Here is a 23,853-nt window from a genome sequence, read left to right as displayed (position 1 = left end):
CGATTCTTGTGCCTCAGCCCCCTGAGTAACTGGGACTGCAGGTACATGCCACGACCTGGCTAATTTTGTATTTTTAGTAGAGATGGGGTTTCGCCCTGTTGGGCAAGCTGGTCTCAAACTCCTGACCTCAGGTGATCTACCTGACTCAGCCTCCCAAAGTGCTGGAAGTACAAGTATGAGCCACTGTGCCTGGCCAAAATTTCTGTTTTTTAATGAATCCAAAGTTCATGTTTTTTTTTTCTTCCCAATGCCATGGTACATATCATCACCAAAAAAAGTAGTGATTTTGCTTCAGTGAACACTGAATTTTAATATTATTGATAGAATGGCTATATCGATCAAGGTTTTACACTTATAGTACAGTATACTTGCAATGTAGGTAGACCTCATCCTTTGTAATTAATTAATTAGCTTGTAATTATGTAAGCTAATCTAAATTTTCATATTTTCAGTTTTAACATTTGGACTTTTGAGTTACATTTCTTATATTTTGATTTTTTTTCTATAAATTTTAAAACCAGAAAGACAACACTAGAATCAATTAAATGTAAGATTGAAAGGGTTTCATAATGTAAAAAAGCAATCTTGTTTTTGAAATGTTCAGTTTACAGTAAGGATCGAGTAGCTCTGCAGCTACCGATTTGGGAAATACCTGAGGTTTTTTTTCCCCTTGCACTTAAAGGCTGTTTTAGCCCTGAAGCTGGCTAGTAAGGACACAGACTTTAGAGTGCCATGACAGTTCCATAACAGGAGTGAATTGAAGAAGAGAAGCAGTGGAGTCAGGAGCCTCACAAAGTAAAGACAACTGGTGAAGAGAAAAACCATTTATTTTCGATACTTAAGATGGCTGAGCCTGTAATTCCAGCAGTGCTTTGGGAGGCTGAGGCAGGTGGATCACGAGGTCAGGAGATCGAGACCATCCTGGCTAACACGGTGAAACCCTGTCTCTACTAAAAATACAAAAAATTAGCCGGGCATGGTGGGCACCTGTAGTCCCAGCTACTCAGGAGGCTGAGGCAGGAGAATGGTGTGAACCCGGGAGGTGGAGCTTGCAATGAGCAGAGATCGCACCACTGCACTCCAGCCTGGGCGACAGAGCGACACTCTGTCTCAAAAAAAAAAAAAAAAAAAAAAGATGGCCGAATAGGAAGAGCTCCAGTCTGCAGCTCCCAGCAAGACCAACACAGAAGGCAGGTGATTTCTGCATTTCCCACTAAGGTACCCAGTTCATCTCATTGGGACTAATTAGGCAGTGGTTGCAGCCCACAGAGGGTGAGCAGAAGCAGGGTGGGGTATCACCTCACCTGGGAGGTGCAAGGAGCCGGGGGACCTCCTTCCCCAAGCCAAGGGAAGCCATGAGGGACTGTGCTATCCGGCCCAGATACCATGCTTTTCCTATGGTTTTTGCAATCCGCAGATCAGGAGATTCTGTCGTGTGCCTACACCACCAGGGCCTTGGGTTACAAACACAAAACTGGGCGGCTGTTTAGGCAGACACTTAGCTAGTGGTTCCCAGTGGCACCCGGAACCCCAGCGAGACAGAACTGTTAACTCCCCTGGAAAGGGGGCTGAAGCCAGGGAGCCACGTGGTCTTGCTTAGAGGGTCCCACTCCCACGGAGCCCAGTAAGCTAAGAACCACTGGCTTAACATTCTCACTGCCAGCACAACAGTCTGAAATTGACGTGGGACCATTGGGCTTGGTAGGGGGAGGGGCATCTGCAATTACTGAGGCTTGAGTAGGTGGTTTTTCCCTGACAGTACTAAGGTGGCGGGGAGGTTTGAACCAGGTGGAATTCACCACAGTGCAGCAAAGCAGCTGTGGCCAGACTCCGTGTCTAGATTCCTCCTCACTGGACAGGGTATTTGTGAAAGAAAGGTAGCAGACCTAGTCAGGGGCTTATGGATAAAACTCCCATCTCCCTGGGACAGAGCACCTGAGGGAAGGGGCGGCTGTGGGCGCAGCTTCAGAGGACATAAACTTTCCTGCCTGTTGGCTCTGAAGAGAACAGCTGATACTGACAAGGAGGATTCTCCCAGCACAGTGCTTGAGCTCTGCTTAGGGACAGACTGCCTCCACAAGTGGGTTGAGGAGACTCCGTGCCTTCTCACTGGGAGAGAACTGCCAACAGGGGCCAACAGACACCTCAAACAGGAGAGCTCTGGCTGGCATCAGGCTGGTGCCCCTCTGGGACGAAGCTTCTAGAGGAAGGACCAGGCAACAATCTTTGCTGTTCTGCAGCCTCCATTGGTGATACCCAGGCAAACAGGGTCTGGAGTGGACTTACAGCAAACTGCAGCAGACCTGCAGAAGAGGTGCCTGACTGTTAGGAGAAAAACTAGCAAACAGAAAGCAACAACCTCAACATCAACAAAAAGGACCCCCACACAAAAACCCCATCCAAAGGTCATTAGCCTCAAAGATCAAAGGTAGATAAATCCATGATGAGGAGGAAAAACCAGCGCAAAAACGGTGAAAATTCCAAAAACCAGAATGCCTCTTTGCCTCCAAATAATTGCAGCTCCTCTCCAGCAAGGGCACAAAACTGGACGGAGCAACCCCAAGACACCTAATAGTCAGATTCTCCTCTGAGCTGAAGAACCATGTTCTAACCCAGTGCAAGGAAGCTAAGAACCTTGATAGAAGGTTATAGGAACTGCTAACTAGAATAACCGGTTTAGAGAGGAACATAAATGACCTGATGGGGCTGAAAAACACAGCACGAGCACTTCATGAAGCATACACAAGTATCAATAGCCAAATCGATCAAGCAGAAGAAAGGCTATCACAGATTGAATATCAACTTATTGAAATAAGGTGTGAAGACAAGATTAGAGAAAAAAAAAATAAAATGGAATGAACAAAACCTCCAAGACATATGAGACTATGTGAAAAGACCAAACCTATGATTGATTGGTGTACCTGAAAGTGACAGGGAGAATGGAACCAAGTTGGAAAACACTCTTCAGGATATTATCCAGGAGAACTTCCCCAACCTAGCAAGACAGGCCAACACTCAAATTTGGGAAATACGGAGAACACTGCAAAGATACTCCTCGAGAAGAGCAACCCCAAGACACCTAATCATCAGATTCTCCAAGGTTGAAATGAAGGAAAAAATGTTAAGGGCAGCCACAGAGAAAGGTCAGGTTACCTACAAAAGGAAGCCCATCAGACCAATAGCAGATCTCTCTGCAGAAACCCTACAAGCCAGAAGAGAGTGGGGGCCATTATTCAACATTCTTAAAGAAAAGAATTTTCAACCCAGAATTTCATATCCAGCCAAACTAAGCTTCATAAGCTAAGGAGAAATAAAATCCTTTTCAGAGAAGGAAATGCTGAGGGATTTTGTCACCACCAGGCCTGCCTTACAAGAGCTCCTGAAGGAAGCACTAAATGTGGAAAGGAAAAAGTGGTACTAGCCTCTGCACAAACACACCAAAATATAAAGACCAATGACACTATGAAGAAACTGCTTCAATTAATGTGTAAAATAACCTGCTAACATCATGATGACAGGATCAAATTCATATATAATAATATTAACCTTAGCTGTACATGGCCTAAATGCCCCAATTAAAAGACACAGACTGGCAAATTGGATGAAGAGTCAAGATCCATCGGTGTGCTGTATTCAGGAGACCCATCTCACTTGCAAAGACACACATAGGCTCAAAATAAAGGGATGGAGGAATGTTTACCAAGCAAATGGAAAGCAAAAAAAAAAAAAAAAGCAAGGGTTGCACTTCTAGTCTCTGATAAAACAGGCTTTAAACTAACAAAGATCAAAAAAGACAAAGAAGGGCATTACATAATGGTAAAGGGATCAATGCAACAAGAAGAGCTATCGTAAATATATATGCACCCACTACAGGAGCACCCAGATTCATAAAACAAGTTCTCAGAGACCTACAAAGATACTTAGACTTCCACACAATAATAGTGGGAGACTTTAACACCCCACTGTCAATATGAGATCAATGAGACAGAAAATTAACAAGGTTATTCAGGACTTGAACTAAGCTCTGGACCAAGCGGACCTAATAGACATGGGTTTGCTACAGAACTGTCTACCCCAAATCAACAGAATATACATTCTTCTCAGCAGCACATGGCACTTATTCTCAAATCAACCACATAATTCAAAGTAAAACACTCCTCAGCAAATGCAAAAGAATGGAAATCATAACAAACAGTCTCTCAGACCACAGTGCAATCAAATTAGAACTCAGGATTAAGAAACTCACTCAAAACCACCCAACTACATGGAAATTGAACAACCTGCTCCTGAATGAATATTGGGTAAATAATGAAATTAAGGCAGAAATAAAGAAGTTATTTGAAACCAATGAGAACAAAGAGAAAACGTACCAGAATCTAGGACACACCAAAAGCAGTGTTAAGAGGGAAATTTATAGCACTAAGTGCCCACTTCAGACAGCTGGAAAGATCTGAAATCAACACCCCAACATCACAATTAAAAGAACTAGAGAAGCAACAGCAAACAAATTCAAAAGCTAGCAGAAGACAAGAAATAACTAAGATCACAGCAGAACTGAAGGAGGTACAGACATGAAAAACCCTTGAAAAAAATCAGTGAATCCAGGAGGTGGTTTTTTGAAAAGATTAACCAAATAGATAGACTACTAGCTAGACTATTAAAGAAGAAAAGAGAGAAGAATCAAATGGACACAATAAAAAATTATAAAGTGGATATCACCCCTATTCTCAGAGAAATACAAACTACCAACAGAGAATACTATAAACACCTCTATGCAAATAAACCAGAAAATCTAGAAGAAATGGATACATTCCTGGACAATACACCCTCCCAAGACTAATCCAGGAAGAAGTCGAATCCCTGAATAGACCAATAACAAGTTCTGAAATTGAGGCAGTAATTAATACTCTACCAACCAAAAAAAGCCCAGAACCATACAGATTCACATCCGAATTCTATCAGAGGTTCAAAGAGGAGCTGGTACCATTCCTTCTGAAACTATTCCAAACAATTGAAAAAGAGTCCTCCCTAACTCATTTTATGAAGCCAGCATCATTCTGATTCCAAAACTTAACAGAGACACAACAAAAAAAGAAAATTTCAGGCCAGTATCCCTGATGAACATCCATGTGAAAATCCTCAATAAAATGCTGGCAAACGAATCCAGCGACATGTCAAAAAGCTTATCCACCACAATCAAGTCGGCTTGACATGTAAGGCTGGTTCAACATACGCAAATCAATAAACGTAATCTATCACATAAACAGAACCAATGACAAAAACCATATGATTATCTCAATAGATGCAGAGAAGTCCTTTGATAAAATTAAACATCCCTTCATGCTAAAAACTCTCAAAAAACTAGATATTGATGGAACATATCTCAAAATATAAGGGCTATTTATGACAAATCCATAGCCAATATCATACTGAACAGGCAAAAGCTGGAAGCATTCCCTTTGAAAACCAGCACAGACAAGGATGCCCTCTCTCACCACTCCTATTCAACATAGTTTTGGAAGTTCTGACTAGAGCAATCTGGCAAGAGAAAGAAATAAAGCGTATTTAAATAGGAATAGAGGAAGTCAGATTGTCTCTGTTTGCAGATGACATGATTGTATATTTAGAAAACCCCATCGTCTCAGCCCAAAACCTCCTTAAGCTGATAAGCAGCTTCAGCAGTCTCAGGATACAAAATCAATATGCAGAAATCACAAGCATTTCTATACATCAATAATAGACAAGCAGAGAGCCAAATCATGAGTGAACTCCTATTCACAATTGCTACAAGATAATAAAATACCTAGGAATACAACTTATAAGGGATGTGAAGGACCTCTTCAAGGAGAACCAGAAACCAATGCCCAAGGAAATAAGAGAGGATGCCAACAAATGGAAAAAAAATTCAATGTTCATGGATAGGAAGAATCAATATTGTGAAAATGGCCATATTGCCCAAAATAATGTATAGATGCAATGCTATTCCCATCAAGCTTCCGTTGACTTTCTTCACAGAGTTAAAAAAAAAAAAACAAACCTTAAATTTCATATGGAACCAAAAAGGAGCCTGTGTAGCTAAGACAATCCTAAGCAAAAATAACAAAGCTGGAGGCATCATGCTACCTGACTTCAAACTGTACTACAAGGCAACAATAACCAAAACAGCATGGTACTGGTACCAAAACAGATATATAGACCAATGAAACAGAACAGAGGCCTCAGAAATAATACCACACATCTACAACCATCTGATCTTTGACAAACCTGACAAAAACAAGCAATGGGGAAAGGATTCCCTGTTTAATAAATGGTGTTGGGAAAACTGGCTAGCCATATGCAGAAAATTGAACCTGGATCACTGCCTTACACATTATACAAAAAGTAACCAAGATGGATTAAGGACTTAAATGTAAAACCTAAAACCATAAAAACCCTAGAAGAAAACCTAGGCAATACCATTCAGGACATAGGCATGGGCAAAGACTTCATGACTAAAACACCCAATGCAATTGCAGCAAAAGCCAAAATTGACAAATGGGATCTAATTAAACTGAAGAGCTTCTGCACAGCGAAAGAAACTATCATCAGAGTGAACAGGCAGCATACAGAATGGGAGAAAATTTTTGCAATCTATCCATCTGACAAAGGTCTAATATCCAGAATCTACAGGAACTTAAACAAATTTACAAGAAAATAACAACCCCATCAAAAATTGGGCGAAGGATATGAATGGATGCTTCTCAAAAGAAGACGTGCAACCAACAAACATGAAAAATTGCTCATCATCATTGGTCATTAGAGAAATGCAAATCAAAACCACAATGAGATACCATCTCATGCCAGTTAGAATGGCGATCATTAAAAAGTCAGGAAACAACAGTTGCTGTTGAGGTTGTGGAGCAATAGGAATGCTTTTACACTGTTGGTGGGAGTGTAAATTAGTTCAACCGTTGTAGAAGACAGTGTGGCAATTCCTCAAGGATTTAGAACCAGACATACCATTTGACCCAGCAATCCCATTATTGAGTATGTACCCAAGGGATTATAAATCATTCTCCTATAAAGACACATGCACACATGTGTTTATTGTAACGCTATTTACAATAGCAAAGGCTTAGAACCAACCTGATGCCCATCAATGATAGATAGAGAAAATGTTGCACATAGACACCATGGAATACTATGCAGCCATAAAAAAGGATGAGTTCATGTCCTTTGCAGGGACATGATGAAGCTGGAAACCATCATTTTTAGCAAAGTAACACAGAAACAGAAAACCAAACACCACATGTTCTCATTAATAAGTGGGAGTTGAACAATGAGAACACATGGACACAGGGAATGGAGCATAACATACCTGGGCCAGCTGGTGGGTAGGGGTCAAGGGGAGGGAGAGGATTAGGACAAATACCTATTGCATGCAGAGCTTAAAACTTAGATGATGGGTTGATAGGTGCACCAAACCACCATGGCACATGTATACCAACGTAACAAACCTGCACGTTCTGCACATATATCCCAGAACTTAAAGTTTAAAAAAAAAAAAAAAGCCAGGCGCAGTGGCTCACGCCTGTAATCCCAGCACTTTGGGAGGCTGAGGCAGGTGGATCACAAGGTCAGGAGATCGAGACCATGCTGGCTAAAATGGTGAAACCCCGTTTCTACTAAAAATATAAAAAATTAGCCAGGAGTGGTGGCGGGCATCTGTAGTCCCAGCTACTTGGGAGGCTGAGGCAGGAGAATGGCATGAACACAGGAGGTGGAGCTTGCAGTGAGCTGAGATTGCGCCACTGCACTCCAGCTCTGGCGACAGAGCGAGACTCTGTTTCAAAGAAAAAAAAGAAAAAAAAAAAGTTCGGTTTACTTGATTTTGCGTATAGAGTTCTTTGAGAATTTAAATAATCTTTTCTGAATTACAGAAAGTCATAGATTAGAAGTGTAGCTTTAAAATGCTCTAAATCACTCTGAATTAAGAAAAAGGGTTTCCTTTGTCCAGAATAAGCATCAATTTAAAACAGCATTTAAAAACAAGTATTCAACAAATTGGTATACGAATTATAACACAAGCAACTAAATCACTGACTTTGATTAGTCTCTCTACTGATTACTACTGTTGAACAGAAGTTGTGTGTAAGAATAGGAGAAGGTGAACTCATTGTCTTGAGCATGTGGAATAAGTTCTTGTCTGAGGCCAGATAGCAATTTTTATCTTATTTTCAGTATAGCAGAGCCTATGCTGCCCTGATAAGAATCACCTGCACAGCCTCATTGACTCTCACGGAAGTATTCCAGTAACTCTTTGAATTTTTTCCTAGAAAAATTGGCATCTCTGTTACCCCTACACAATTCCTTCATAAACAGTAGAAATTTCCCCCATGAAACCTTTCCTTTAACCTTAACATTCTTTGATAATTATTTATGAAGTCCTTAAATAATTATTAAAACAAGTATTGGTTTTGAATACATACCAGCTTTGGAATACTGCTTAAGGAAACCATGATAAACTCCAACTCCTTTATGGTTATTTAGAGGAATATATCTATTTGTTATAGTCTTAAGGAAAACCTTGTCAACATATTAGATGATAGAAACAGTCATAACCAGCGACCACCAGGTTTGGTGGGAACTCATGATGTGAAGGGTCTACTCCATGTTCTGCCAACCAAGTAACTAAGTCATTTTGGGCAAATGATTCAGCTGACTTGATCTGTTATATGATTCCTAAGGTTTGTTATAGCTCCAATATTTCATGGCATCACTCCACTTTAATTTATTATCTATCTTTAAAAAGTTAAACAGAAAGATCAATTAGCACTTATATTAAATTTGAGTTGCTGAATATTTTATTTTTTCTCACTTCCACTCACTGCTTCCACTCTGGGATAATGATTGTTGGAGCTGTATGCATTTATAATGCATTAAGCACAGTGTGGTATATCACTAAAACTTCATTACAAATATTCATTCCATACATTTGTCTGTACTGGGGTCAGTTTTTTTCCCCTTCTTCTTTTTAAAGACAGGATCTTGCTCTGTCTCCTCCTGTCTTGGTCTCCCAATGTGCTAGAATTACAGGCATGAGACACTGCACCTGTTCTTTTCTAGTTTTATTTGTCTATCTGAAGAGTTTATTATTTGGCTAAGCTCACATGGCAAGGTAGATATCATGAAGTGTTCAAACCCAGCTTTTCTGCTAATGTTCTTGTAAGATAAACCAACTATTAGTAAAGATACTTGCTTCCTAATCAAGATTACTTGGAATTGTTAAGAGAGTATGTATGTATGTATGTATAAGTTAACTTTTTAAAAACTTCTCTGCTGCCTGGAGGAATAATGAAATGACCCAAAGGGATAGAAGCAAAATATTTCAGATAGTACATAACGTATATACTTAGCCTTGTGCAATCAAGAATTAATGATATAATGTGTGGAGTAATATTTAACTTTATTTTGTTATAAGCCCTTTTGGGATAGTGGTTGTTCCACATAACTTTTATCTTCTTTAATGCTTAGTATCTGCTAGAAATGTAGTCTGTGGGATCATAAGAGTTGGGGAAGATTTATGGATAGCATTTTCAGAGACTGAACAGAAAAGCATATTGTCATTTAGAAAAATTTTAAAAGTGTCTAACTTTCTTATTAAGATATTTAGCCCTTTTCATTCAGGACCATTTGCTTTTATTTTCCTGTTGTTATTTATTTCTATTATCTTGTTTATAGTTGAAATTTGGACAATTGGTCGGTATCTTTTCTAATTTTCATTATATATAAAAACTCAGGTTTCCTCTTTCCTTATGTGTTTGTTGGTAAACATTAGGTGCTATTTTTAAGTTTTCAATTCTCAGGCATAGTGCTACTTATCCATGTTATTTATATAAGCAAATGAGCATATTTGCCAATCAATCCACGGTAAGAAACACAATTTAAGTTGCTACCAAGGATACCTCTGTGTGTGTGTATGTGTGTGTATCTGAAATATTTCACTAAATAATTCATATTGTTAATACCTCAACCATATCTTGATATTCTGTTAGCTTTTTAAATGATGGTTGTGACCAACTACAGTTCATATTTTTCACTAGTGGATCACACTCTGCAGCATTAAAATCACCGTGAAATAGATTAATTAGAATAAATGCAGTGTTCTTTTTTCATTCTGTTTGTACAGTAGATATTATTGGATTATTTTATAAAATACCCATTTTATAAATTGGATGGTATGTTATAAATGGATAGTAGGATTTTTCCTTTCTTCATTTTGTACCAAGAGAATAAAAAACACTCCTGTTCAGTACATCTCTAGCAAGCCTATTTCAACATCCAATGTCTCAAAGAATTAATTTTTCTATACGTTAGTCACCCTTACACCTAAACGTTACAGTGCTTCAGTATAACTTCTATGTAAACATTATTAATCCCATTTACAGATGGGAACCAGAGTGTTGGGAGACAGGTTATGGATTTCTCATGTTCCTGCACAGTCTGAGTGTTCTAAGGAGAGGCATTTACAGTGCCAATTGTATAAGGAGAAATTTCAGGACAGTAAAACTACTGACGTGTCCCTCCCTGGAGACATCCAAGGATAGTAAAAATAAAAGACCTTCTCTTCCCCTTCCCAGAGGAGATTTGCTTATATTTGAGTGTAATGAGCAATCTTTCTGGGCAGAGCAGGGTAGCAAACCAATAAAAGATCAGAGTTCCTTCATTTGGGGGTTACTCTCCTGTGATGCTCTCTACTGTATGCACTAGTAACATCCATCCCTTACTGCATTGCCTCGTGGAGACTGGAGCTCAGGGAACTGGTCTAAATATATTGTTCTAGCTGCTGCTTTTGCTATGAGTAATAAATTGTCTTTGTTTCTGATCCACAGTTCTTGTGTCCTTATGTCATTGTGTGTGTGTGCATATGTGTGTGCAGGAGAACGAATGCGGCAGATTGAAGAGCAGTTGAATATCAGACCTTTGTAGGGTGGTGGTGGTGATGATGGTGTTGAGACAGAATTTTGCCGTGTTACCCAGTCTGGTGTGCAGTGGCTCAAGGCTCATTTCAACCTTCGAACTTTCAAACTCCATGGGCTCAGGTGATCCTCCCAGCTGGTACTGAAGGCACACCCCACCGTACCCAGTGATTTTTTTTTTTTTTTTTAAGAGACAGGGTTTTGTCATGTTGCCGAGGCTGGTCTCAAACTCTTGGGCTCAAGCAATCCACCCACCTCAGCCTCCCAAAGTGCTGGGGTTACGGGCATAAGCCACCATGCCTAGCCCCTTGTGATTTTTTTAACTTAACTCTGGCTCATACAATTTAACTGTAGGTCTGTTTGTAAACCTGAAGTGCTTTCTATGCTTCCTTCCTTACATAGACAGATAAAATAAGTAGAAAATATGGTGCTAATGACTAGTATTTGGTATAAGTAGATAAATGTTTTGTATCACATTTGCATGCTTATGATCTGTGATCAATGAGCAGTCTGAATATTTTTCCCTCCATCCTCATAAGTTAAACTAAAAAAAAGTTATAGATTGAGGCTGGGATATCTGGTGGCGAAATTATATTTATATGAACAGAGTTTGTGTATATACATATATATTTCAGAATGTATTGAAAAATAAAAGTGTAATGACCTTGATAAAAATGAAGTATTCACTTAAAAACTCCATTTAATAATGCCCACAGGAAAGAAATGCTTCTAGAATTTTTTAATTAGTCATTTTTCTCAGTACTTTTGATTGTCATGCAAACTAAAGAAATGGACTTAGTGAACAATTTAGTTACAATAATAAAGTTTCAAAAATTCTAAATTTAACTCATAATTGCAACAGAATCCAAATTATTTCATATCTTTATACTCGTTATGAAATTACCTCATATCCAAAAATATTTATGTCAAGTGACAGGCTTTTTGCAGCATTTTTGATTTTATTAACCTTGTAATATATAATTAACTTTGTAAGTTAACCTTGTGGAACTTTTAAGGGAAATGCATTACCTTAGCATTAATATAGACTTTTAAAATTCACTGTGATGTAGAACAGTTGATTTAATGTTGTCTGTGTCTAATACAAAATAACTGTGGTCCACTTACTTATTTCAAATTTTATTCTCAAAGGTACCTACTAGATTATGTGTGAAGAAGTTTGTGACCAAAGTAATATAACTGATTCTGTTTTGAAAATCTAGAATAAAGTTTATGCAAAAGCATATGGATTATTTCTTTATGAATGCAGTTTTATACTAAAAACTCCTCCATACCCACATAAGTAGATATATTCTCATAGTGATGTAGAAAACTGACAAAACTTTTCATCCTCAGAGCTAGGAATTCTTGTGTTTGGCCACAAGGGAAAGACAAAGGTATTAGAGTTTTAAATAAGCTATCATCAACAAATACTACATCTCTCCAGCTCCATTCATAAATATAGCAACATTTTGGAAGTGCAGATGAATCGAACATAGTTAATTGAGAAAAATTTTTAGTAACATACATAATTTGTAAATATTGAATCGTTTTTTAAATGATACTCTGAGTCATAATTATTTCAAATTGTACATAATGCTAGAAGAAACTAGGATAATAGCAGAATAAGTTACAGTGGCTAAAATCATAGGTTTTTTTAAGAGATTGGGGAGTCTCTATGGTGCCCAGTCTGGAGTGCATTGGTGCAATCATAGCTCACTGTAACCTTGACTCCTGGCTTCAAGCAATCCTCCTGTCTCTGCCTTCCTTTTGTAGTTTCAGGTCTTAACATTTAAGTCTTTCATCCATTTTGAGTTGATTTTTATACATGGTATAAGATGAGAATCTAGTTTGATTCTTCTCCATATGGATATCTTTGGTCTATATATTTATTTATATGACAGTACCATGCTGTTTTGGTTACTGTAGCTTGGTAATATAATTTGAATTTGTGTAGTGTGATGCCTCAGCTTTCTCTTTTTGCTCAGGATTATTTTAGCTATTTGGGGTCTTCTGTGGTTCCATGTGAATTTTAGGATTTTTTTTTTCTATTTCTGTGAAGAATGCCTTTGGTATTTTCATAGAGATTGCATTTAATCTGTAGCTCATTTTGGTTAGTAAAGATATTTTAACAAGGCCGAGCATGGTGGCTCATGCCTGTAATCTAGCTCTTTGGGAGGCTGAAGTGGGAGGATTGATTGAGGCCAGGGATTCAAGACCAGCCTAGGCACCATGGAGTGACCGTCTCTACAAAAAAATATTTTTTTAATTAGCTAGGCATGGTAGCATACACTTGTAGTCCTGTCTACTTGGGAGGCTGAAGCAGGAGGATCCTTTGGGCCCAGGTGGTCAAGGCTGCAGTGAGCTATAATCATGCCACTGCACTCTAGCCTGAGCAACAGAGAGAGATCTTATCTCTGTGTAAAAGAAAAAGAAATGTAATTAAAGGAAAAAAACATTTTAACAACAGTCTTTCAATTCCAGAACATGGGATGTCTTTTTTTCCTTTTCTCTTCAGTTTCTTTCATCAGTGTTTTATAATTTTCCTTGTATAGATCTTTCATCTGCTTGGTTAAATTTATTTCCTGGTTATTTTATTTTTTTGTAGCTGTTGTAAATGGTTTGCTTTCTTGATTTCTTTTTCAGGTTGGTTGCTCTTAGTGTATAGAAATTCTACTGACTTTTGTATGTCGATTTTGTATCTGACAACTTTACTAAATTCACTTATCAGTTCTAATATAATATGGTCTAATTAATATATTAGACTAGAAGTATAAGATCTCTCCTGGAGAATGTTCCATGTACCGATGAGAAGAATTTGTATTCTGTGGCAGTTGGATGAAATGTTCTGTAAAGGTCTGTTAGGTTTATTTGGTCTAGAGTATAGTTTAGCTTCACTGTTTGAAGTTAAACACTGATGTTCTTACATTTCTTATAAGAACATTTTATGTTTCTTATGTATAAGAACACTGATGTTTTTATATTTCTAGTCTAATAATGTATTATTAAACTAAAAATATAAGATTTCTCCTGGAGAATGTTCCATGTCCTGATGAAAAGAATGTGTATTCTGTAGCAGTTGGATGAAATGTTCTGTAAATGTCTTAGGTTTATTTGGTCTAGAGTATAGTTTTTTACTTCAGTGTTTGTTGATTTTCTGTTGGGATGATCTGTCCATTGCCGAAAGTAGGAAATTGAAATCCCCTACTATTATTGTATTTATCTCTTGCTCTTGCTCTTATGTATTCACACTTGCTCTCTCTCATGCTCTCTCTCTCTCTCTTTCCCTTTGTATCTAATAATATTTGCTTTATATATTTGGGTACACCAATGTTGGGTGCATATATATTTACTATTGTTATATCCTTTTGCTGAATTGACCCCTTTATCATTATATTATGATCTCCTTTGTCCCTTTTTACAGTTTTTGACTTAAAGTCTATTTTGCCTAATGTAATTATAGGTATTCCTGCCCTTTTCTGCTTTTTATTTGAATAGAATATCTTTCTGCATCCCTTCACTTTCAGCATCTATGTGTCTTTATAGGTGAAATGAGTTTCTTGTAGGCAGCATGTATCTGGGTCTTGTTTTTAAAATCCATTCACCCACCCTGTGTTTTTATTTGGGTTTTATTTGAGATGGAGCCTCACTCTGTCCCCTATGCTGGAGTGCAGTGGTGTGATCTCGGCTCACTGCAACCTCCAACTCCCTGGTTCAAGTGATTCTCCTGCCTCAGCCTCCCAAGTAGCTGGGACTACAGGTGTGCACCACCATGCCTGGCTAATTTTTGTATTTTTAGTAGAGACGGTTTCACTATGTTGGCCAGGCTGGTCTCAAACTCCGGACCTCATGATCCACCCGCCTCGGCCTCCCAAAATGTTGGGATTACAGGCGTGAGCCACCGTGCCCGGCCTATCCTGTGTCTTAATTGGAGCGTTTAGTTCATTTATATTCAGTATTATTGATAGATAAGGTTTTACTACTCTTATTTTGTTACTTGTTTTCTAGTTGTTTTTAACTTTTCTTCTGCTTCTTTTCTTACTGTCTTTCTTTGTGGTTAGGTGATTTTCTCTTAAGAGTACATTTTAATTTATTGCTTTTTATCCATTTTTGCTCTGTGGTTACCAAGAGGCTTATAAATAAACATCCTGTAGTTATAGCAAGTATTTAAAACTGATAATCAACTTAACTTTGATTGGAAAAAAAACACACAAAAGTGAACATTAACTTCCTTCTCCCCCTTCGTTTTGAATTTCTGATGTCACAGTTCACATTTTTATATTGCCTATCTTGTAACAAATTGTTGTAGTTATTATTTTTAATAGTTTTGTCTTTTAGTCGTCTTACTACAGATATTAGTGTTTTAAACACTGCAAATACAATATTAATATAACACTCATTTTAGTGTTTCTTTCTTCCAGTTTGAAGAAGTTTTTAAAGCATTTCTTATTGGACAAGTCTGATTATGATAAATTCCCTCAGCTTTTGTTTGTCTAAGAAAGTCTTTATTTCTCCTTCAGTTTTGAAGGATAATTGTGCTGAGCACAGTAATCTTGGTTGACAGTTTCTTCCCCACCAGCATTCCAAATATATTGTTCCACATTTTCCTGGCTTATAAGGTTTCTGCTGATAAGTCTGCTACCAGGCATATTGGATCTTCCTTGCATGTTATTTACTTCTTTTCTTTCAGTGATTTCAGAAGTTTTTCTTTGTGCCTTTGACCTTTGTGAGTTTGATTATAATGTGTCCTAGAGTAGTCTTCTTTGTGTTTAATCTAATTAGTGATCTTTGACCTTAGTCTACCTGAATATTTATATCTTTTTTCAGGTATGGAAAGTTTTGTGTTACCATTTCCTTGTATAAGTTTTCTACCCCTTTGTCTTTCTCAGTCCTTCTTTGACTTCAGTAACCTGAATATTTGCCCTTTTGATGTTGTCCCATAGATTTTGTAAGCTTTCTTTCTTCCTTTTCTTTTTTTTTTTCTTCTCACCATATTTTTAATCATTTTTCTTTGAGCTCACTGATTCTTTTATTTGGTTAATTGTGCTTCTGTTGCTCTCTATTGCGATTTTTGCTTCATTAATTTTTTTTTTTAGTTGCAGGATTTCTGGTTTTTTAAAAAAGTTATTTGAGTCTCTTATATTTCTTTCATAATTTTCTGAATTGATTCTTCATGTTTTCTTTAAGTTCTTTGAGCTGTCTTCAAACAGGTATTTTGAATTTTTGGAGAGATCACATATCTCGGTCACTTTCAGGTTAGTCTGTGGTACCTTATTTTGTTCTTTTGGTGTGATTGTATTTCCCTAAATGTTCTCAATGCTTTAGAAGTGTGATGATGTCTGTGCATTGAGGGATTTGTAATTTATTTTAGTCTTCCCAGCCTGGCTTTGTTTGTGCCTGTCCTTCTTCAAGAGGCCTTCCAGGGATTCTAAAGCTGACTTATTATTGCATTCCCTGAGCCTCTGACCAATTACAGCCATCTCAGCACTAGAGGATGCTTTAAGCCCAGGTTTTCTGAGTCCTGCAAGGGCTCCAAGGTTGACACAGCTTTCTGGCCCAGATGGACCTCGGGAAGACCCAAGGGAGGTACTTGGGCTGCCTGGGAATGCTGTCCAGACACCTGAAGCCAGAAGACTCTCCTAGTGGTCCTGATGAGTGTGCCTCCCAACAAATCTCTGCACAGATGGGATAGGTCCCTGACTACAAAGAGAGTGGCTGGAGTTGAGACTGTGTGTCTTTGGAATCTACTGTGGAAAGGAGGCTGATTGGCTCACCTCATTGGCTCAGATTGGCATGCATCACCCAACAGGTCCCAGTATCTGGGCAGTTTCTTGACTGCAGCAAGAGGGGTTGGAGCCAAGACTGGGCCCCTTCAGTATCTACTATGGATATGCCTGTCACATGGATCCAGTTGGGCGTGTGTCTCCCAGCAAGTCCCTCCATAGATGGAATGATTCCCTGACTACAGCAGGAGAGGCTGGAGGTGTGACTGTGCCCCCTTGGGATTTGCTATGGGACAGAGGATTGAGAGCCTGGTCTTGGCTCAGAGGGGTGTGCATTGCCCTGACTGTTCCTGCACATACAGGATACTTCCCCAACTGCAGTGAGAGGAGCCAAAGCTGAAACTGCACCATCCTGGGATCTGCTGTTGGATGGAGGTTGATGTGCTTGTCATGTTGGCTCAGATGGGCGTATGTCTCCCAGCAGGTCTCTGCATAGACAGGAGAGTTCCCTAACAGCAGGAGGAGGGTCTGGATCTGAGACTGGACCCTCTCAGGATCTGCTGTGGGATAGTGGCTGGAGAACCTGGTCTGAGCATGCATCTCACCGGTAGACCCTGTAGACAAGATAGTTTCCTGGTTGCAGCAGGAAAGGCTGGAGCTGAGACTGGGCTCCCTCAGGATCTCCTGTGTTGCAGAATCTGGAGAGCCTGTCTTGTTTGTCCGGACAGATACCCCTCTTCCAGCAGATCTCTGCACAGAATTATTTTCAGACCACAGCAAGAAGGGTCAGAGCTGAGAATGGACCACCTGAGGATCTGCTGTGGGATGGAGGTTGGTGTGCCTGTCTCATTAGCTCAAATGGGCACCCATCTCCCAGCAGGTTCCTGTTTCTGCACAGATAGGATGTATCCCCTACTGCAGCAGGAGGAGCTGAGGCTGAGTCTGGGGCCTCCCTTGGGATCTGTGGCATGGAGTCTGGAGCCCCTTGTCTCACTGACTCAGAGACACACCCATAGGAGATAACTTTTCAACTTCTAGTAAGCAATCATTTGAATCATTAAGTATTTTTGGTGTATTTATACATAACCACACTTAATTACAATTCATACCTGTACCTTCTTATTGCTACCCATATTTGAGGAATAGGTCTTTCCCTTCTTTCCTTCTGTATTTAAAACCTTTTATCTATATTTTCTTCTCATGCCTTGAGTCTAATCTCAAACCTTGTTCTCTTCTTGATCTTTGCTAACTTTGTTGTAAATGTGCTCCTATCCCACTATTGAAACAAACAGGCAAACTCTCCAACATTCGCCTTATCTATCCTCATTTCAGCTGAATTTCTTGACAGTGTAGTTCACACTTCTTTATCTCTGATGCATTCAGCTGCTCTCACCACGTTTTTAAAATCCAGTGGGCACGAGTCACCCATGACCTTTTAGTTGCCAAATCCAGTGAACACTTTTCAGTTCTTGTCTGACTTATCTCTGGCATTTATCAGTGTTGACCTTACCATAACTCTGAAACTTTTCGTGTCTTGCTTAGCTTATGTGATACCTTTTCCCTCAGGTTTTTCTCCTTTTCTGGCTCCTCTTCTTCCTTTTCCACAGCTGGCAATTCCTACTCTTACAGCTCTTCTAATGTTTTCCTTTCCTTTCCTTTATCTTTAGGCAAAGGCTATGGGGTGTGTGTGTGTGTGTGTGTGTGTGTGTGTGTGTGTATGTGTGTTCTAGCAACCTCTTTCAAATGAATTCCAATGGATTCTAACACTAAGCTGGAGTGTCAGGTACTACTTGTGATTTCTTCTCTTTTATCTTCCTGGGAGTTTTACAGAATCTACAGTAGTGATCACTACTTCCCACAGTCTTTTCCTGACACTTTCTTTCTCCCTTTCTCCAGTTTATTCACTTCTCTTTTAGATTACAGAACAATTTTCCTCTGTTCTCCACACATCCAGCCTGGCTGTCCTCCAATCTGCGTTCCATAGAGCTACTGAAAACCCTACTAAGAAACAAATTTTGTAATACCATTTCTTTACAATGCTTCAGTAATTAATGTTAACATTTAGGTTAAAAACAGCCTTATCATTAAGAAAACTTTTAAACTGATTTAAAATTTATATAATGTGAAATAAATCATTTTAAAGTATACAATTCAGTGGCATTTACTGCATTCACAATGCTGCACAACCATAATTTCTAAATAGTTCTAAGTTTTCATCACCCCAGAGGGAAACTCCATACCCATCAAGCAGTCATTTGTCATTCTCCCCTCCAGCTAGCCCCGTTCATCCATTAATCAGCTTTCTGTGTCCATGGGTTTACCTATTCTGGAGGTTTCATATACATGAAATCATCACTATATGTGACCTTTTCTGTCTGGTCTTTTACTTAGAATAATGTCATGGAGGTACATCCCATTTTGTTGCATATATTAGCACTTCATTTTTTTTGATTGAATAATGTTCCATTGTATAGCTATACCACATTTGTTATTCATTCATCAATTGATGGACATTCGAGTTGTTTCTGCCTTTTGAATGCCTGATTTTGATTCATTTTTGTAGAGTCCTTAGGTTTTCCTAAGTATAAGATCATTTCATCTGGGAACAAGGCTAATTTAATTTCCTCTTTTTCAATTTGGATGCCCTTTATTTCTTTGTCTTACCTAAATGCTTTGGCTGATTCATTTTGGGCAAATACCTGGGAAGAGTGTTTAATTGCTGGGTCATATGGTAATTCTATATTTAACTTTTTAAGGAAATGCCAAACTGTCTACTACAACATCTACAATAAGATAAATTTTCACCAGCAACTTATGAGGGTTCCAGTTTGTGTACATCCTCACTAACCCTTGTTATTTTATTTTCCAGTTTTAAATACTATTAATATCTAACTCAGTGGGTATAAAGTTATATCTCATTGTATTTATGATTTGCCTTTTCCTAATGACTAATGATATTGTAAATGTTTTCATGTGCTTGTTGTCCATGCATACATCTTTTTGGGAGAAATGTATATTCAACTTACTTTCCCATTTTTTATTTGATTTTTATTTTTAACCAAGAAATACCTTTTAAGTGATCAGACCTGGAACCTTGCCAGGTTTAATGATTATCAAAGCAGAACCATATTTTGACTTTTGATGTTATCTATTATTATAGTCTTGTTATTCATAATTACTTGAATATTATCAGCATCTCTAGATCCTTTGTACTTAAAACATAGTAAATTATTTTAAGTCTTTATACTAAAATAGTATGTCTTGAAAGTTTTAATATAGAACACTCTACTTAGCATTTCTTTATATCCTAAAATGCAATTATAAAAAGGGTGTCATTTCCTCTGCCAATTAAGTAGCCTTCATTGGTTGATATTGAACAAATTGCTGATACTTATTTCTGTGATGTTTACTTTTTAAAAAAAAATATTTTTTGCTTTCTTTTTAACACTTCCAAACAATTGCTAGGTTAATTTGTCAGTTGCAAATCTGAAATAAAATTTTTAGCAGTCTTTCAAATAAAATTTTCGTTGAGACTAAAGAGATCCTGGATTACAATCAACATTTGTAGATATGTCATACATAGAGAACCAAAAAAAATTATAAATCTGATATAAATATCAGTGTGCCATACAGGCATGGTGGCTCATGCCTGTAATCTCAGCATTTTGGGAGGCTGAGGCAGGTGGATCACTTGAGTCTAGGAGTTCGAGATTAGCCTGGGCAACATGGTGAAACCCCATCTCTATAAAAAATACAAAAATTAGCCAAGCATGGTGGTATACACCTGTAGTCCCAGCTGTTTGGGAGGCTGAGGTGGGTGGATTGTTTGAGCTTGGTAGGCAGAGGTAACAGTGAGCCAAGATTGTGCCTCTGCACCCCAGCCTAGGTAACAGAGCGAGACCCTGTCTCAGAAAGCAAAACAAAAACGCCCAAATATCAATGTGCTATGAAACCACACATTGTATGTGTTCACTCCCACAAATCGGAGCATTTTAAGAAGCAAGAATAGCGCTCTAAATTAGTTTATATCTTGCTTTTCTTCTTATGTTCTGTAGATTCTTTAGTACTCCATAAGAAAAATTTACTCTAGAAAGCGTAAAAACTGCAAATGCATTATATCCTCTATGAAACCAGCTTTAATTTAGTTGCTAAACCCTGATCATTGTTGCACTATACACTCAGAAAATGTATAGCAGTGACTATTTTGTAAATATGAAGAGTTCATATTCAGCACATTCAGCAATGGTTTATATCTAAAATGATTTTTGAAGAATGCTTTAAAAAACTTCTTTGCCTAGAGTCTTTAAAGCTGGCACTTTAAAACTATGTTTCATGGATTGTCAGTTGGAATGGACTTCAGGAGGTCCATAAGTCCATGAAATTACAGTTTTTTAAAGTGAATTTTTCTGAGGATACATAATTTTTATCATACTCTCAAAAGAATCTAAAACTCAAAAATGGTTAAGAGACACTTAAATAAAATGTTGATAAAGGCCATGGTCATTGATTCTCATTCTTCAGAAGCTTTGCATGTGTGAGTTTACCTACTCACTAAAATGTACTTGTAAATCCAAAACCAGTACTTGGTGCTTTTGCAATCATTTGTAAACATATTTGGAGAAGCAAAAATTTTGAGTTACCTTATGTGTTCATTCCTCTCTGAGGTCAAAGAAGGTGATGGTTTGCCTTGTTTCAGCTGTCATACTGTAAACAAGTGTCCTTTTCAATGCGTATTTAGTGCCATATTAATCACATTTTTTGTTGTTGATTTTTCTGTTTAAAATGGTTCCCAAGCATAGTGCAGATACGCTGTCTAGTGTTTCTAAGCATAAGAAGGCTGTGATACACCTGAGAGAATAAAAATCTGTAATAGACAAACTTGGTTCAGGCATAAGTTACACTGCTGTTGACTGTGAGTTCATTGTTAATAAATCAAATATGAAGTATCAATATTTGTATAAATAGTTAAATATAATTATATATAGATGTAAATATAAATTGTTAAAATATGGAATCTTTAAACAGAAACATACATTTTAGAAATTATGTATTGGCATTGGTTGACCAAGATAATGTTTGGAGAGGTTTGCAGGAAACTAACCCTGTCTTTTTCCCAGGAACAATAATTCTGCAGGAGGCAGAACCTGTTTTCTAGGTTGGAGTACAGTGGCATGAACATGGCTCACTGCAGTTTTGACCTCCTGTGCTTCTTCTGCCCCAGCTTCTCAAGTAGTTCAGACTACAGGCACATGTCACCATGCCTGGTAATTTTTGTATTTTTTGTAGAGACAGGGTTTTTCTTGCCCAGACTGGTCTTGAATTTCTGGGCTCAAACAATCCTCCCATCTTGGCCCCACAAGGTACTGAGATTAGAGATGTGAGCCTCCATGCCCAGCTATAGTTAACCTTTTGCAGTGTTTTTTTTTTTTAACTTAATGTTTCTAAATTTATTCTAGGGTAAACATTTACTACATAGAGGCTGTGTGTCATTTACCTCTTCATGGTATCACACATCAGATACTTCTAACATAATCATGATAAATGTTAGTGGTTTCATGGTCATATTTATACTCCAGCTCTGCCAGAATTCACTAATCTACTTCAAGTTTCTGTCTGAAATATTCTTTTTTTTTTTTTTTTTGATACAGAGTCTCACTTTGTTGCCCAGGCTGGAGTGCAGTGGCCCCATTTCAGATCACTGCAAACTCCGCCTCCTGTGTTCAAGTGATTCTCCTGCCTCAGCCTCCCAAGTAGCTGGGACTACAGGCACACACCACCACACCCAACTAATTATATTTTTAGTAAACACGGAGTTTCACCATGTTGGCCAGGCTGGTCTCAAACTCCTGACCTCAAGTGATCTGCCTGCCTTAGCCTCCCAAAGTGCTAGGATTAACAGGCATGAGCCACCGCATCCGGCCTCTGTCTGAAATATTCTTATTGTTCATCATACAGTATATTGGGCTACAGTACTGTATTTTTCTCCAGGGTGTTGGTAACCATTTATGCTGAGTTTAGCCATTTTACTTAAGAGTCTACTAATTCATTGTAGATAAAGAGTTACTACTTTGGCATGGTGGAGCATGCCTGTAATCCCAGCACTTTGAGAGGCCAAGGCAGGTGGATCGCTCAAGTCTAGGAGCTCAAGACCAGCCAAGACAACATGGCAAATTTTATTTTTACAAAAATTACAAATATTAGCCAGGCGTGGTGGTGCATGCCTGTAGTCCCAGCTACTCAGGAGGCTGAGGTGGGAGGATTATTTGAGACCAGGAGGTAGAGGCTGCAATGAGCCATGATTGTGCCGCTGTGCTTCAGCCTCAGAGACAGAGCAGTACCACAAAAAGAGTTAGAAGAGTTCTTTATCTAACAAATATGAGTTGTATATTTGCATAGTTGATTGCATTCATGAAGTCTAAGTATTTTTTTATTCATTAAATCTAAAGGAAGTTGGGGCTCTCTGCTTTTGATAAGATGAAGTAACAAGTACTGTACTTATCCTTCACCTAAAATAATGATTAAAGAAAATTTGTATGTTTATCTCTTAAGACACAGAACAAGCATTTGATAAAATCCAACATCCATTCCTCATAAAATCACTCCTGAAACTGGTGATAGAGAGGAACTTCCTCAACCTGATAATTAGCATCTATAAGGAACCAATGGTAACATTATATTTACTGGTGAATGTCTGAATGCTTTCTCACTAAGATCAGGAATAAGACAAGGATGTCTACTTTCACTACTTCTATTTGATACTGTACTGCAGGTTCTAGCCAGTGCAATTAGTTAAGAAAAAGAAGTGCTTCTAGATTAAAAAACAGAAGTAAATCAATCATTATACTTCAGTGATATGATCATCTATGTATATTATTCTATAGAATCTACAAAAGGTACTAGAATGAATAATTGAGTTTAGCACGCTTGCAGAATATAAGATCAGTATTTAAAACTCGTGTAGTTTTCTGTACTAGGAACAAAAATTTGAAATTAAAATTTAATAGAAGAAATATTTTCTATCACATAAATAATAGGCTGCACTTGGGGACAAATCTGACAAAAGATCTGGAAGACCTTTACTCTGAAAACTGTAAAAACATTACTGAATGAAAATAAGTGTGCAGATTCTTTACATATGATACTAATAGAACGATCCATTTAAAATTGATTAATTG

At 38.1% G+C, this 23,853-nt stretch overlaps 1 protein-coding gene across 4 annotated transcripts in view; it reads left to right on the top strand.

Annotated features, from left to right (window-relative positions):
• ADK (adenosine kinase) overlaps positions 1–23,853 on the top strand; it is a 560,128-nt gene that overhangs the window by 196,638 nt on the left and 339,637 nt on the right. The gene's annotated exons all lie outside the window — the stretch shown is intronic.

This window comes from Gorilla gorilla, chromosome 8, assembly GCF_029281585.2.
Source record: "Gorilla gorilla gorilla isolate KB3781 chromosome 8, NHGRI_mGorGor1-v2.1_pri, whole genome shotgun sequence".
Taxonomy (NCBI): Eukaryota; Metazoa; Chordata; class Mammalia; order Primates; family Hominidae; genus Gorilla; species Gorilla gorilla.
This window is presented reverse-complemented; position numbering and strand designations above follow the sequence as displayed.